Source organism: Diorhabda sublineata, chromosome 3, assembly GCF_026230105.1.
Source record: "Diorhabda sublineata isolate icDioSubl1.1 chromosome 3, icDioSubl1.1, whole genome shotgun sequence".
In the NCBI taxonomy this organism is placed as follows: domain Eukaryota; kingdom Metazoa; phylum Arthropoda; class Insecta; order Coleoptera; family Chrysomelidae; genus Diorhabda; species Diorhabda sublineata.
The window spans coordinates 20,062,682-20,080,700 of NC_079476.1; the positions used below are offsets into that span (position 1 = coordinate 20,062,682).

The 18,019-nt window shown below is 29.5% G+C and overlaps 1 protein-coding gene across 1 annotated transcript in view; it reads left to right on the forward strand.

The window, feature by feature from the left end:
- LOC130441614 (uncharacterized) overlaps positions 1-18,019 on the forward strand; it is a 47,898-nt gene that overhangs the window by 935 nt on the left and 28,944 nt on the right. The window lies entirely within an intron of this gene.

The window sequence follows — 18,019 nt, forward strand, 5'->3', positions numbered from 1 at the left end:
AAAAAATAACCAAAGAAATAAGTATAATTTGTCTATGTACATAAATTTTATGTACCATTATTAATGATAAAAGTTGATTTTGTAAATAATTAAGAAATAAACATTATTATGTGATTTTTATTTTTCAAAATATTCGTCTTTTTTTGTAGATTAACAAAAAAATATATGAATTTCGTTTGATGCTTGGCACAAAAGTTATGAACGATTATATCTGAAGAAGTGCATTTATGACCACATTTTAAGTCATAAAACCATGTAAAATCTTCAAGTGAGACATTTTTTTATTTTTTCACATAAATTCGCTGTAAAAACGAAGATTTAAAAAAAATGGAAATCGGATGATTTTTCGATTTTCTAGAGCGTTTACGATAACATTTAAAGTCAGAAAATCATATGAAATCTTTAATAGAGATAAAAAATTTATAAACAAACATTTTTCAATTTTTTTTTCCAAAATTTTCGATTTGAACTGCGTTTGATGCTATGTAAAAAGGTTATGAACGATTATATGCGAAGAAGTGCGTTTATGATCACATTTAAAGTAATAAAACTATAGAAAATCTTCAGGTGAGATATTTCCCATATTTATTTCATAAATCCGCCGTAAAAACGAGGATTTTCAAAAAAAATTCATGAAAATCGGATGATTTTTCGATTTTCTAGAGCCAAAAAACGAGGGGACTGGGAAAATATGAAATTAGCATTAAATCAAGTAAATTACAGATACATAAATTTATAGAAATATAAATTTTGTTCCGAAGGCAAGCTTTTTTTATAGATATATCATATATATGAATAATTTCTAACATTCTCTTTTTAGTGTTTATATTTGATTGTGTCAAGGATTTTTTGTTTATGCTGTTCGATTTTTTATTGTTTTAATGACTTGAATCAGGATCTGATCAGCGACTCTAACCATCATTGATTTACTTTGTGAGGATAGCATGAATGTTTAAATATCCATAATTACAACATGTCTGTTTGTACAGAGTGTAACGTTAAGAAAATTAATTTTATTATTTTGACCATTTTTTGTTATCTCTCTAAATTTATTATGAAAATTGAATATTTGGCTTATATTTTCATTTTTCTGAACAGCAGAAATGCAGTTATATATTTTGTTGCTTATTATACTTTCCATCCAAAACAATAAAAATTTTTGCATTATCATTTCAAATAAAAAAAATTTTTGCAACTTTTATAAATTCGTTTTCAGATATTTCTCTGTGTTGTCAATTTGATACCATTTCTACTGAAATATAATATAATTTTAATTTGAATAATTATAAATTATAAAGATTCTAAATTAAGTAAAATGAATTCATATTCATTACGAATTTTTATGTTTTTATTTTTCTACCTACCTATTATAATAATCAAATAATGCGATGAAAAGAGTTGAGAAACTTTTTACTATCAGTTTAAAAGATATATTAGCAGCGTCGGGCTAAGAAGTAGTGGGGCTTGATGCTAAAATCGACCCAGGCCCAGGCACTTAAGGAAATCAAAATTAACTCGAAATTTTTTAAATGAAATATTTCCGAACAATTTTTGGAGAAAATGAAAATTTTCCTACGGATCCAATATTTCTTTTAAAATGATCAAATTAGTATCTTTGCAGGGCCCCTGCGAGACCCCTATCTACTCGGGGCCCGGGGATTCAGTCCTCCTTAGACCCTTCCAAAACCCAATACTATATTTTAGGTTATGTAATAATGTCACTCTAGAGAGCATGAAATTTTAAATTCTTTTTAATTCATTGCAATTATTATGATACTGCTTACATAGGACAAACATCTATTTTTTTAAAAATAAGAAATTGTTAATGTAAAAAATATTTGGTCAAAACATTTTTGCTAAGAGACATCCTCGCTGTTAATTTGTATAGACCGATATTAGTTCAAGAATATGGAAAGAGAAAATTACTAATTTCCTATCTACTAGCTACGACGAATATTAAATTTCATTTTTTATTACCGACGGAGAGCTTGTTGCACGCACCCGCTTTTGCTTTGTCGCATTGCTTAGTAACCGTTTGTGCCTCAATTGGGAGTTATTACTAACCGTAGAGTTTACGCGTTTATTATCGTTGCTTTTCCCAGCTTTGTTTTTCTTGATGTACTTTCATCTATAGTTTATTTTTATTTTAGGTTTAAATAAAGTAAATTGTGTTTAACCGTTGTTCCGTTTTCTTATTCCACTCCGTACTTCACAAGCTTCGTAAGTAACACTAGCAGCAAACTCCCAGGTTACCAGTCCATGAGAGCAAGTAAAATCTGTTCAACTGGCTTCAGCGTATTCTATATTCATTATTTCTTCATTATCTATCATTTAATTACCTTTTTCATTATATATTATTCAATTTTTGTCATAATTATCAGCCTTGCCATGTTACTAAACTGAGTGAAAAAACCGAAGTAGAAGCGAAAAAACATCATGAAGATAATATTGTGAATTGCTTGTTCGCAAATAAAGAACTTTGTAGAACGTATAATTAAAATCAATTTATAACTTCGAATTGTTCGATTAATCTTATACGTTTCGGATTAGACGCACTGTGTTTTTTGTAAATAAAATTACCTCTAAAGCATGGGTGGCCAACACGCGGCATGTCTAGTGTCATCTTGTGGTTAGCGGACTTGAATTGTGAGGTATTACGTGTTTTTGTTACAAAAATTTCCTGATTTCACGTTTCGAATTTGTATACGGCGATGGAAAAATGTCACGGAATATATGAATTTCAATATGAGCATTTCGATTAACTATTAGGTAGGTGATAATGGAATATTGAATTACAATTATCTAAATTGTGAAGAGATATAAAATGCTTAAAACAATCGAAGATAATTCTGAGAAATTAGAACCACAAGAGATCTAATTATTGGCTTCAGTAGATAGGACTGGAGAAGCTGTTATAATGATTGGGACTTAACTAGCAGCTAAGTAAGAGAAATGGACCGAAACATTACATCATCTTGCAAATCTCATCAAAGTATGAACATTGCTTTGTGCTTTTACTTGATACCACATAAAATGGGACACCACCATCTTTTTTATTTGTGATATAGGATGACAGAAAGGATCAGTGATTTCAATTTTGATTCTATTAAAAAATATGATGATTTTTTTTGTATTTGCGTTAGACAAGTACATAAAATGTATTAATGTATTCTGGTGCGGAAGACTACTTCAGAGATGTAACCCAACCGCAGAAAAGGTAGACCACTCTTTTCTGAAATACAAATACGTTGAATTCTTAGAAATAATTGTATCAGTAGTTTTTTCTATAATCTAATTGAAAGAGAAAGTGCGTATTAGCTTATTAGTTAGGTATGTAAACATCAAGATCATGTTTCGTAACTTTATTACGTATGTAACGACGCGAATGCACTTATTGAGAAAGTTTGGTTTTACATACTGATATAATTAATATTTTTAATAAGTTACGCGACTGAAATCCGTATTCGTAACGATGATATCATATTTTGAAAAATCACTTTCGAATTGATTTTCATTACTTCTTATATTTCTAAAAGTAATAGTCAACACTTTGAAGTTAATAATGAAAAATTATTGATTTTACATATCTAGTAGTAGTAACATGATATTCATGTTGTAGGTAATGTATCGAATAAAATAATTACGCAAATTGTTAATTTCTAGTGTTATAAAGACCCAAAACAAACACCGAAGTGTTCTCATTTCAATATATATTCCATGGTGTTTTATCGTGAATTCATTAAAAAATATTTTACCCTCAGCCTTTAACAGAAGGCTACATTTCGTATTAAATAGCACAATAAAACATATCACCGATTATATATTGTTATTATTCTGTTTACCTTGTACCAGCCCACTTTGGAATTCTATTACAGGTACTATGACGTAATTTTTGATGTATGAAATTCATGAGTCAGTGATTTTCTCAGCTGGGACATCCCAAATTATCCGATTCTTTTATGTTGCAAAACATATCCAATCTTCAATCGAATTATTAATTATTTTACTACAATGATAATGCAGACCTGTCATTTTGTCGTCATACGTGGTAGCGATGGTATTTTAAGCGATATCCCTTCTATCTATGCGAGTCGCAGAAACTATATAGTTGATATACATTTACTACATATATTAATATATATACATAAAAGCGTTTTCGTTATGGGATTGTGAGAAAATTTAACATCAAAGTGTACTAACTCTAATATATTTTCGAACTATCGAAGACTTATGTATGTCACAATAATAAAAATTTACTTACATTAATTAGTTGAGAATTTCGGCGCTTTAAATTTCGTTGTTTCTTTTACAAAACGTTATTTCATCGGTTTAAAAACTCAATAATCAAATTGACGCTTGATTTTAATTAAATTTAATGTTTCTTGAAAGAAACAACGAAACGTCATGAGTAATTTTTTACTATCGTTATACTTTTATACATAATTTCAGTACCAAACAATAAATACATAAGTATTCGAAAGCTGGAAATATATTAAAGTTAGTACACCCTATTCCCACAACACACCACAAGCTAGTGCTTCTAATGCTCTGAACCAAACTGAGGTTGCCCACTGGTTTTTATCCACGGTGACTGAGGGAGTAAATAGATGATGTGAAAATAATGCGGTGATATAAAAAATTTTCTTATTCGACCCCTCGTTTCTGAGTTATAGGCATTTAAATTCGCGAAAACAGAACTTATATTCACACATCAGTTCAAACAAAAACGTTTTTGAACAGTCAAACCATCGAATTGATTAGTCCTTGTTTGGCATCCAATGATTTCTCCTTATTCCTAGATCAAAAATAAATTACGAGGTCAACGTTTTTCCACAAGTGAATAAGCGGGTGATGTGTTCAAATTATTTATTGTTTTGTAAATACCTCAATCGGAAGAAAAAATCCTTCGACAATTGGTTTAAACGCATACAAAAGTGTAATGATTTTAATGGAAATTATTTTCAAAAATAATATAGCCATATAATTATGAATACTTGTTTTATATTTTATTTTTCTATCCCAAAAGTTAAGTAGCAAGTGCCTTAACAACTGCTATGCTATAAAAAGTAAGAATTAAATTAAGTCTATGTTTAGAATAATTCAAATATTCCTTGTAAAAATTTTTAATGTGTACGTCTATTCATTTATTATTTTGTGTGAAAGAAATCTTTTGCTTTTTGTTTACCCTGTACCAATATGATTCAATTTCTGGTTTTCAAATCAGATAAGCAGTTTTGAAAAAAACGGTTTTTGACTTCATTCATCCAAGGTCATTAACCTCATAATAAAAAACTGACCCGTTTTTTCATCTCACTGTTTATTTACCAATTAAATAATTAATGTCTTGCTTCATTGGATCACCCGTATATTGGAGGAATGTTGAATACGTCACTATTATATTCAATCAATAGTAATATTATTTCTCTTATGTATTGCTATCTGTGGGAACCTGGTCTTTTTATTCGGTGGTGAAGTTAATCGGGATGAACTTGAACGTGTTATGGATGAAGAATCTACTCAATCACCGTTAAATTGCATTCGTTGCTTATAAATAATTACATTTGATTCTTAAAACTAGTTTTTCAATAGATTCAATAATTGCATGGGATAGTATCAAATTGGGACTATTATTTTATCCTTTATTTAGATAGTAATTAAGAATTCATATATTTTTTTATAATTATTTACATAGTATATAACACCATCACACCAAAATAAGAAATAATTGGATTCAGTAGCAATAGTATACGATTTTCATATATGCATTATCGTGTTTAAATTGTATACATAAAAGATAGATAAAACAATAAAGTATGGAAACTATCAATAATATAATGAACCATAACTAGAAACTAGTCAAAGGCAGATTTTAAGATGACGATCTGGGGATATTCTCCAAGGGTAAGAATATCCATTCAGAAACACGCCCAAGTAACTCCCAAACTGGTCCAAACTCCGGAACTACAATTTTTAATTGATAAGACTAAATGCATTTTATTTTTTAGAAAACATAATCCTAAACCCCCAGAACAAAAAACAAAACAAATGCTTAAACTATGTCGATAACATGAGATCTCCTTATTTTTGACAGAAAAACTCAACGTCAATTATGCCAAAGCGGTATAAGCGTTACAAAAAAAATCACAAGCAAATCTTGGATATCTACAAACTATTGAAAACAAAACACTTAAAATAACAATAGGATCATTCCGTTCTATCCCAATAAAAAGCATGCAATGAGAACCTCCTACAATTCCGAAGATAATACCTTGTCACTTCATATGCACTATCCATCAGCATAAACCAGCAAAATCCAGTTTACTACTACATTTGACAAACACTAAAACAGATACACTATTCTGTGTAAAAACCAGGCAAATTCTTGCAGAACTCCAAATCGAACACCTACACCTTCTGTTTAATAAAATTCAAACTCTTCTTCTTTCTTTTAACAAATTAGTAGTTCCCAATATCCTAATTAGGAAAGAATTTACCTTTACGCTTGATAAGTTTCTAGAATTTTACTTCTCAAAAAACATTCTGCAAGCAATCACATAAAAACAAAAAATATTCAAAAATCCCTCATAATAATAGATTATCTTAACTCAATCCATATAATAAGTTGAATGAGTAATTATGTGGATAGACTTTGGGTTCCTTCTCATACTGGTCTACTACGAAACGAAAAAGCTGACCACAACGCTCGACAAGCAGTGATTAGTGAAATCGCGAGTGAAGTGCAAACGGTAGTGTACAACTATATTAAATCACTACTTAAATCAAAAGTACTAAAAATCGAAATCGAAACTACGAGAAGTGAAGCACTGGTTGCAGTCAAACAGCGGAAGATCACTTCAAGTTGAATTAACTAGGTTACGAATATTCCACCACACTATGCTTACTTACTTAAAGTGAACTCTCAAAATGTAAACTATGCAAGAAAAACTAACCAAAACCTGAATACCCAAAAATTCAACAATAAAGATAAGATCTTTTTCGGTTATTACTTCATATTTTCCAAATCAAAATAAACGGTACACAGTATCGAGTTTCGTCAAGAGTATCTTTTGGATGTAAAATTAAATGTGGTTCAAGTTAAGTTTTTTTCTTCAGCATCTTTTATCTTAAGTACGGATGGCGTTACGAAAATTTTTTACTGAGCAAAATCCAAATATTATTCAGTTTTCAATCTAACCTAGAGACGGAATCACCCTATATAATTCTTGTCACTAATTATCCCTGCTTCCAAAATTAAAAAAAACATCATGAGAAATGTCATTTTAAATTTCTTGAAATATCTATTTGTTTGGTCGGCCCGAATCGGCTTTACGGCGATTTTTATTTTAACCCCTTTTTCCAAATTTGAGAACTAATTTCTATGAAAAAATACAATTAGAGAAATCAAAGCCATAGGATTTATCCACGAAAATATATTGCTGAATTTCATTTTCTCTACTCGTATGGTATGAAAAAGTAAATTTGCATTCTAATTTATTCAATATTAATTCATTATTATGGCTCCAATATCAATAGATGTGTTTATTTCTGGATATGGGGAACCAGAAGTATAATGTACACCTGGAGATGTTAATCATAACTTCAACGTTATTTCTATTGAATCGAAAAAATTGAAAATATATCAGAGAATTGCAGAAATAAATTGAAAGCATGATTACTCTCTGCTCTAAGGAAAGAGGCAAAAAATGAGAAGAAGCCTTTTTACTCTACTTAAATATGTTCAATTACAGTTAGCGAGAAGTAAATACCAAGTGTAAACAATGTTCGTAAAGAACACACGTGAGAATTATTTTTTCTCGTTTCTTTATTTTTAAAAAGGCTAGGGCCGTTATTAGCCCACTAGTACTTGTTAGCACTTAATTTTAAATCCTATTTGAATCATAGACATTAGTATTTTAGTAATTTTACGAATATATTTATATATAAATTTCTTATTTCTTAGACCTTTTGATATGTTTATGTTTATAAATGTTCTTGATTTTAGGTCTCTTCTGTTTCAAAATTAGTTTTTTTAATAGTTTTTAAAAGATAGATAAAAATTGACGTTTCGATTTTTCTTTAAATCTACTTCAAAACAGAAAAAAGTCGAAACGTCCATTTTCATCTATCTTCTAATAATTATTGAAAAAACTAATTTTGAAACAGAAGAGAACTAAAATTTAGAAGAACATTTAGAAGAAATGTCGTTCCAAATATGATGTTCGAAATTAGTAAATATACTTTTATGTCGTTGGGTATATATCAGAGCCAACAGTTTATGATCAGAAATTATATATAATAGCTAAGAATCAGCAATTTTACTTGTATGTAGCTGGTACTGGTACTGCAGTTTCAGAAACCGTTCTTTTGGCACTTTCACGAAAAATTTGCTGTCTTCTTGAAGCTTCTGGTGTAAATATTCCATGTTGAAATCCACCCTTTTCATAGAGGCAAATATTGATATTTCCAAGTATCCTAAACTTCGAGGATTTTTAAATAGAAGAATAAATCATAGTTAGTTTGAGATTGGTACTGAAAAAATTTACTATGTTTGTAGTTGAACCTTGAATATAAAGTATTTTACAAGTAAATAAGAAGATAAGTTATTACTACTCAAGAGTGGTGTGTTGTCTCCCTCAAGATCAATCGACACCTATTTGGTAATTGTTCTTACGACCTTCAAAATAGTGTCAAAACCCCAATATAGAGATGATAAAAATTAATTCTTATTATATGACAACTCCATCTCCCAGCCTATCGTGTGAAGAACTTCATAATATTGTTTAGGCTTTCAAAATAAGTAAGAAGAAAACAATATTGTAAAAAGACAAATTACCATAAACATATTTTTGGCTTGGTCAAATTATTCATACTTAAGTTCATGGAAGTTGTTATTTACAATGAATTATCGTTTGGATCTGTAATTTATCTATTTTTATGTTAATCTATGGATATTCTGATAATCTTTGTAGATTATCTTTTTCCTATATGCTTTGATTTATTGCCTCTCTCACAGCTCGACAATTCTTCTTCTATAAAATATACGTCTAAGTATATTAGAAACCTCATTCATCAAGTATATATCTAAGATTTCTTTTTATTCGTGTTCCAAAACTCAGCTCCGAAGATTCACAGGCTTCATCATTGTTTGGTATATTGTGTTTTTTTTAATTCTCTATTCCGTGGTATAATATTTGATTTGTTTTTCCAATGGTATATTTGTGGCAAGAAAAACTTTTGTTCATTACCAATTTTCTTTAATAATTATCTCATGTTTTCGTTCGTTTATGGATTTTTTCCTTTTTCTAGTAGACTCCATATTTCATTGATTTCTCCTCCGGTCCTCGCTAATATTCATGGTCATTATTTTTTGTCTTGTTTGTCGGCTAGTTTCGTCAGGTAAATTATTTTGTTTTGCATTTCTGATTTATACATCCTATTATATACTTCGCTATAATTAAGATATCGTCGGTTTTCTTGAAATCTATGAAAACTGCTTGGAATGCTAGATCATATTTCTAACTATTCGTTGAACTATCTTTCAATTAAAGAAGTATAACGTATCTTCTATTATGAACATAATTTGTAATTATTTTTACAATATTCTGATTCATTGTAAACACTGGTTCGATGGTTCATCCTATCTTAAAGAAATATTCATGATTTGGAATGATTTGGAATTTTTCACAAAATCATTACAATATGTTGATCATAACACGATTCTGTAATATATTCAAAATTGTAGACTCCAGACCTGTATTGTGGAATTTGAAATAAACGTTTGCCTTTAACGAAATGCGTACACTTGAAACTTTAATTTATCTAATATTTTTTATTCACGGAATGATGAGAAATATACCAGATAATGAATATAGCTGATCCTTCCTCTTTATGTTTATGTAGCAGCAATATTCTAGTAACCACACTTATATTTCGGTAACAAACAATACTAAAATGTGTAGATAATTCTTTGATTAGCAACGAGTCAAGAGCTAACTCCTAACAATTATGCATTCATTACACAATATATTGTTAATTAACTTATAATTGATGACTGAAAAACATTTAAATACAGATCTTTTTGATAATAATTTAGCACAGTGAAGGACCATTTGTATGATCATGGTATATAATAACAGAACATCTAAACCAATTGTAAAATTACCTTTAGAATACTAGAAATCCAATTCGAGAACTAAATATTCTGATATCTCTTAAAATTGAGCATCAGTATCAATATTCTTGTTTACAAAAAGGTACAGATCTGATAAAATCTTGCAGAATCTTTAATAGGATCGCAATTTTCTTGCACCTGATGAATCAACTTTGACTCTCTCCATGAAGTATACAGATATGGTATTTTCATTTTTAAAGCATCTTTGTATACAAGCTGATCATAATTCTACAAACCCCCCAAACTTTTTCATACGTTAAAATTAAATTAGTGTGAAATTTTTTCTTCTAGCACTTTCTCAAAAAGCCAGTTTTTGTCTACTCTTAAAAAACATATTCATTTTTCAATGTTGACTGAACAGGATCCAATTTTTGCGTGAAAATTCTTTGATATCTATCCAATTTGATCGTGTTTTCATTTTTATTAAATTCTATTTCAAGTTATCCTAAATATTATCTGTAGAATATTGAGAACCGCGATTTGAGATGAAAAAAGTAAAATGATTTGTCATGACTTAAAGTAACCAGGATTTTATCCATAAAACGAAATACTAACAGTAATAGAATAGGAGCAGATAATTGATTTAAATTATGATATGATAGTATTTGAAAATATTATTAGAATGTGTTCTATTTTTGTGTTTTGTGGAAATTTATTTGTAATGTAAATTTATTATTGAACGTTTGCAGTAGGTTTGAACATTGTTAATATAATACAAACAATAATCTAAATATTCAATGAAAAAATCAAACTATAATATTAACAAGACGTCAACATTTACAAAATTCTGTAAATTTTATTAACGATAACTAAAACGTCCTCGTTTGGTTATGTTAGAATAGGTATTTAGCAGACTGAACGTTATAATTATTTTTTATTTACTCGCTGAAACTGAAGGTAAACTAGAACTCATCAACTTGATCCTCCTATTTATTTATTTATTTAAATCTTTCTTACATTTACAAAACTCCACACTTCATAATCATTACAGCTAATTTCGTAACCTCCCTTAAAGGTAAAGAAAAATAATTTATTTTCAATAGGGTCTACCTAATCTGATCCTAGTGTGGATCTCTTCATAAGAAATGTTCTTTATTTTATTAAGTTGATCCTGAGAGACTCCTTGCATGGAAATTACTCATAAAAAATATTCTTTTATCCAGTAAGGTGAAACTGAGAGATTCCTCTGATGAAAAATTATTTATTTTATATAGGGTTATCCTGATGTGATTCTAGAGTAAACCTCGTCAGGATAACCTGATAAGAAATATTTTTCTTTTCAATAAGGTGATCCTGAGAGGTTCCTTATATGAGCATGATCAGAGAAACCTGTTGGAAAATTAATTTATTTCAAATAGAGTTATGCTAATTCGCTCCAGGCGTGGACCTGGTCAGGTTTTTCCTAATAAGGTTAACCTGATAAGTCATTATGATGTTTCAAGGAAATGGAGAAGAAATTCTAGTCTGGTTGATTTAGCCGATTCTTTGCAGATGCAAGAGGTAATGTCTAAACTGTAAATAATTCCAGTGGTTGGAAATGAGTTAACAAAAAAGGAAGATTTATGTTCACCATAGATGTAAAACATTTATTCAAATTCATATTTATAACAGCATCCCAAAAGATATCTACAAAGATTAAAAAAATGGAACTATGATAAAACACTTTGTCTCAAAAATCATTTTTAAAATTTTGAATAAAAAGGAATATCTACGTTTAAAGAATTCATGGAAATTGTTAATTTGAAATTAAATTATACTTTAACAGAATGTATCTTCTCTAACTTTTTTATGTGGGACGTAGAAAACTATGCTGTTCAACTCGAGTTGAATGTTCTTGTCCACTTGGAAGATTGAACTTCATTCTTAAGCGTTAAGGTCATAATATCTACACCAGTTGCACTATTTTGAATATTCAAAATAGTTTTAATGTAACATTTACATTATTAGGCAAGAAATGTTTAATATGTACGATATTTACGTGGGAGGATAAGGATCTCTATCACAATATTAAACTTGATTTCACTATAAAAATTACTCGAATCACGTAGTGTTCTTCAAGGAGTACGGATACTGAATTAGAAAGTAAGTACCACGATACAGAAAAATGATTTTATTGTTGAAACTGAAATTGGATTCCTATTGTTGTTACACTGTCTATAACGAAATACATTAATTTGAAAGTGGTTATTAAATGAGGGTTTAATTAGATAAAACATAAATATTGAAGAATTAATTGGATTCGTGTTTATTTCAGAGCAATACAATTATTTATAATACAAGACTTTCGTGTCTGAAAAGCAATTAATTATTTTTCATTTCATATATTTATAAAAAAACTTTAAAAATTTCTAGGTAATAACGACACACTGCTTACTTACTTGAAATTTCTCCACTGTCGCAATTCGATTTAATTATTGATATCTATACAAGGTGGACAAAAAAGAATAAAAAGTGCTTCAGTTTGGAGATTATTCGTCGTAGAAAACGATGTTCTGTTTTGCTCTTTATGGCTAAGAGATTTTCACCAGTATTTATTATAACTGGTTCAATATCTTCATTCACCTAATTTCTTTTTCGAGTAAAACAAATTACAATTATTTTTTCGTTGTGTCTAACACAATTATCACAAACATTTGAATCCCAAATGTTTCAATAAGACCGATAAAGCGGTACATCCAATAGAAAGAATTTCCTTTTTCATCGATTCGTCATTTATGATTTTGACAGTAACATGTTTTCCTAACATAAAAAGTTTAAAAAACTATTTAGTCTCTATAGCTGAATACACAGGACTCAGAACCTCTATGATCAAACTCACATTAAATTACCAGTTTTATAAGAATTTCAGATATTACACTATAAGTAACAGTTAAAAAATCACACTATATAGCTTATTTTAATCTAAAGGTTAAGAACATGGGACTGTATTCTATTATTGTTTCACATGTTTATTTAGTCACTTTGTTCATACATCCTATGTTTTTAGTTTTAATCGAGGTGTCGTATGGAGTGGCATATTTAGTATAATACCGCCAGAACAGATAAAAGATATTGAAAAGGGCCGCCGTTGTTTTTCCATCTCAAATTATTCCATAAAATTCATAACAAAAACTTGTGTCTTACGGCATTTTAGGGATTAAAAAATTTAACGAAGTAAAATTGAATAAAAACTCAAATTAGTCATTGATTTTAACTTTACACATTCCAATTCAACTTTTAGTACGGTTAGTTAGTTACGTCAATTATATCGTTGTCTAACTTTAAAGAAACTATTACGTATGTCTTGTAGTTGGAATTGTGAGGGAGACAATCGATGATATATTGTTATACCGAAAAAAGAATATTGTATGTACGTAGAAAATATGCGTTCGATAAATATTAGATTGTGTAACGCGATGGAATACCTTCACCGTTTCGGCGTTAGATCACCTCGTTTTGTCTATTTCCAGACATTCAGCTACGGTTTCGTCAGACCCTTTTATTTTATTTAATTACCCACAAAGTAAGATCGATAAATGATTTCTTCCGGTTGTTAAACTAGTGCTACTAATTTTAATGAATATAATAACATTTTCTGTTCAGTCCAATTATGAAACGATAATAAGTAGTCTATATATGTTATAAAAGACGACTATTGCTTTTTGAAATTAGAGTTTGCCACAACATTTTCTCTTTATATTCATATTCACTTTAAACTTAATGTCACATTGTTCCACCAACAGCACAAGTGAAGCAACGAAATAATCTTGACATTAGTTAGATAAGCACCTTATATCGGCTGCATTAAAATTTCTCATAAGTTGGGAATAATGAAAAGCATTCATATTTTGGTTGGACAGACCCCTAAGCATGTTTCAAAACCAAAAGATTTCACGCAGAAGCATTTACCGTACTTTAGTCGAATGTGAAGAAGAAATAGAATGTTTGAATTCCTAAAAAAGTCGATAAAATAAGAATTTTTTACCAGATAAAGAGCAGAAAGACTGGTAAGAAGAACAAAAAATAGAGTAAGGGTAATATCATACTTCCAAGTGTATCATCGTATAGCGGAAATTAGGTGGAAATCACAGAAAACGATGGATTTTATACAAATAATATAAAAGAATGCTCTAACAATCTAGGATATGAAGAAAATGCAAAATTCGCTGAATTCTGGTTTGGTGTGCAATTTCGGCAAGAGGAATATCCAGACTTTATGTGGGTCGAGTAACGGCGGAAGCTGTTGATTCTGCATTACTAAATTGTTTGCATATGTACGTCAACATAATGTTGGATACGATATAATTTTTTGGCTGCCTTTTTGCAAGGGCAACTCAAAATTGGCTAAATCAAAATAACATACCTTTTGTACCAAAATAAGATAACCCAAGTAATTTACCTCAGATTTGTCCAATTGAAGATTTTTGGGCAGGGTGGCAACCTGAAAATGATGATCAATTTCGACGTAGTCGTCAAAGACCTCACGAAAGACGACCTCAGAAAATTACGCCTAGTTGAGTAGCACAAGCAGTTCCATTCAGTTTAAGTTATTAACTTTGTTAGTTATGAAACCGTTAACCACGGAAATAAGAAAGGTACTTATCACAAAAATATATGGTTGAATATTTTGTGCCAAAACTATTAGGACATACGTTATTGTAGTAAGCTGGTTGGAGCTATAGTATTGTATTTAAATTTTTTCTATTATAATTGCAACAATAGCAAATTCTTATATCAAACAACCAGTTGGACTGCTCTGATTTATTATTTATTTAGTTATAGATAGAATCAAGTTATTTCTTCTGTACGCTAGTTCAATTACATTCATAACCTTTAATTTGTCTTCTACGGTGTATAAGTATTTTTTTTTCTTTTTCTCATTTACTAAGTCGCATTTTTCCCATTTCATGTTTATAATTATGAAACTATTGATAATAATAATCTGCGTTAGATCAAAACTCATTATACAAGACAATTACATGAACCATTACTATAACAATGAAGTTAAGGTATCTACTTCAATAGTTATTTAATTGAAAGCATACATTGAAATCTAAGAGTATGTATTCAGTCAATTAGAAATGATGACTATCATGCATCCATCTTGTCGAATAATGAAGTTGATGTAGATATCAATTTTAGTATTAATTATTTTGATGATCTCAAAAGTACTTATATGAGAACTGTCAATCAATTATTAAGAAAAAACGGATATGTAAAAAGAACATTTAGAAATTGAGACGTGGAGTATCTATTTAATTTCAAGCTTTACATATACTGACTGTTTAATATGTGTAGAAGGTTAAAGTAATTTGTTGATAATACATAAGCTACTTTTTATGAGTAAACATTCAAAAATTGAATTAGAACCATGGATCAATCACATCCTTTATAGCCAATTCGAGTTCCTGCTTCAGCGCAATCTCTTGGAAACAACAGATTTCTTTCTGCTTCTGGTGGCATATTACAAATGTTTCCAAAACGGTACCGATCGTTTTGAATAAGGGTAATAAACAGAGTGAAAGGTAGAGGTATGTAGGTATGCCGTTTTTATCTGATATGATCTGGGAAGATTGGGTTAATTGCAAGCAGTTAGAAAAGTAGGAAGGTTATAAAAAGACAATATGGATTTCCACGGGTCAGGTGTCAGTGGCGAAAGAATATTGTCGATCGAATGATGAAAATGGTCGTGAATGAAGGGTTACATGTTTAATATATTTTTAAAGGCGTCAGTCGCTGTAGACATGGAGTGCTCGCCACAAATATATTGAACATATCCTAAGAACAGACATCCATTGCCGGGTAAAGTGAAATAGTCCAATTGGTCATATAATCGGTTAATTTGTATGAAATTGTAAAGAAAGTTACTACCTATATCTACTATTAGTTTCTGAATAGTATTGTTGCTTGAAGGAATTTTCTATGTACAGTCTTGTGTAATACATTGTTGATGATCTCTATGGCTAGTAAAATAAATTAGTTTTGTTTGTGTTTGAACGGATTTCTATTCTGTACTATTTTGATAAAGGCCGAAGAAGGACGAAACGTCAGTTTCTACATATTATTTTAAACTAATTTTCATAGAAAAAATACCAAAAATCAAGAAAAATCATCCCGAAAAACATGGAAATAGGTCTAAGAAGTGAAAAGATATTTTACGAAATAAATATTTGCAATGGTTTTTAACAGTATACCATTCAATTAACCTTTTGTTTTTCAACTTTTCCAACAATTAAAAAGAATCAAACGATGTAGATAAATGAACAGTATACTGCGTTGTCCTTTCTACACACCGCACACATTGTTCTTCACTGAAATACTTCAGGTGTTTTCTAGAACGAAACTTTGTCATCAAATTAAGATACTTACGTTATTCTCTCGTGTATTTCTCTCGAGAGCTACCATTATTACTACTTTTAAAGGCGTATAGAATATACCGCTAGCCAATTATATACAGGAAGATAAAATAACAGTGGCGGTGTTTACTTTTTACTCTTCAGATTTATTATCAATTAAAATGGAGTCACGATTTTTTTAAAATGTCTTAGGTCATTTATTATAATTATATTATAACTATTTAAACGAAGAAATTATGAAAATATCAAGTTCAAGTTATTAGCTAATTTTATTTAAAATTTACCAAAGCGCTAACCTAACTTAATCTAGCCTAACCAGTTTCAATAAAACAGCATGATACAATGAAAGATGTATTACACAAAAAATTAGAGATGGCGGTAGTTGCTTAAAAAATATCACTAGATATACTACAAACTATACAATCTATACAACATGTTTTTCATGTTTGAAGACGCCACGTTATCAATAGATGTTTGTGAACATTTTCACTGAATTTGTAAACATGGAAAAATTGGTCGTGAAAATCAAATGAGATGATGGCTTCAGAAATGTTGAAGAAAATCCAAAAAGCGGTACTAGACGATCGTCGACTGAAAGTGCACGAGCTAGCAGACATAGTAGGCATTTCAAAAAGTACGGTACATCTCATATTACTGGAAATTTGGACACGAGGAAGCGTTTCGGAATCTGGTTTCCATCGACCGTGAGCTGTTCTGTCAATGGTTGGAACATTTTGCTTCTGTAGTCAAGCCAACAAAGGAAGATAAGGTCTTGTTGTTGCTCGATGGGCATATGCTTTGAAGTTTGCACGCGAGAAAGGCGTCGTTTTGCTACAATTACCAGGACCAAGCCAATGAACATTTACTACATTCATAATCCGTAAACTTAATGTAAAAACATCTTTCAATAAGAAAAAGATAAACATTGAAGACAATGAAGGATCGACTGAAGAAGAAGAAGAAGAAGAAGTCATAGAATTCGATTCAGAGAGTTGCGATTAAGGAGATAACGAAAATGATTGTGCTAAATATGGGCGAAGTTACTACGTTAATAATGAAACTTGCACTACTTGTGATGATTGTTTGAATTAATATTTTTCAAACTGCTTCAGAATTTTGGCTGCTTTGTGAAGTCTTTTTAGTCAAAGTAGAATTTCTATCGTTGTTGCTGTGGTATTTTTCTTAAAAGTGTTTTTGTTTAGTCCAAATTACCAATCGCGTGTTCCAATCAATCCTACCAGTTGGTTAAATATATGATATGATAATTATCTTAGGGGTTAGTATAAATTTGTTAATTTTTAATAATTATATGTAAAGTCAAATAGAGTTTCATTTAATACAGTTGTTCTTTGTGCTGTTTTCAAAGGAACATTTGAAGACCGCATTTTATGAATATAATATATTATATATATATATATATATATATATATATATATATATATATATATATATATATATATATATTATATATATATATATATATAATATATATATATATATATATATATATATA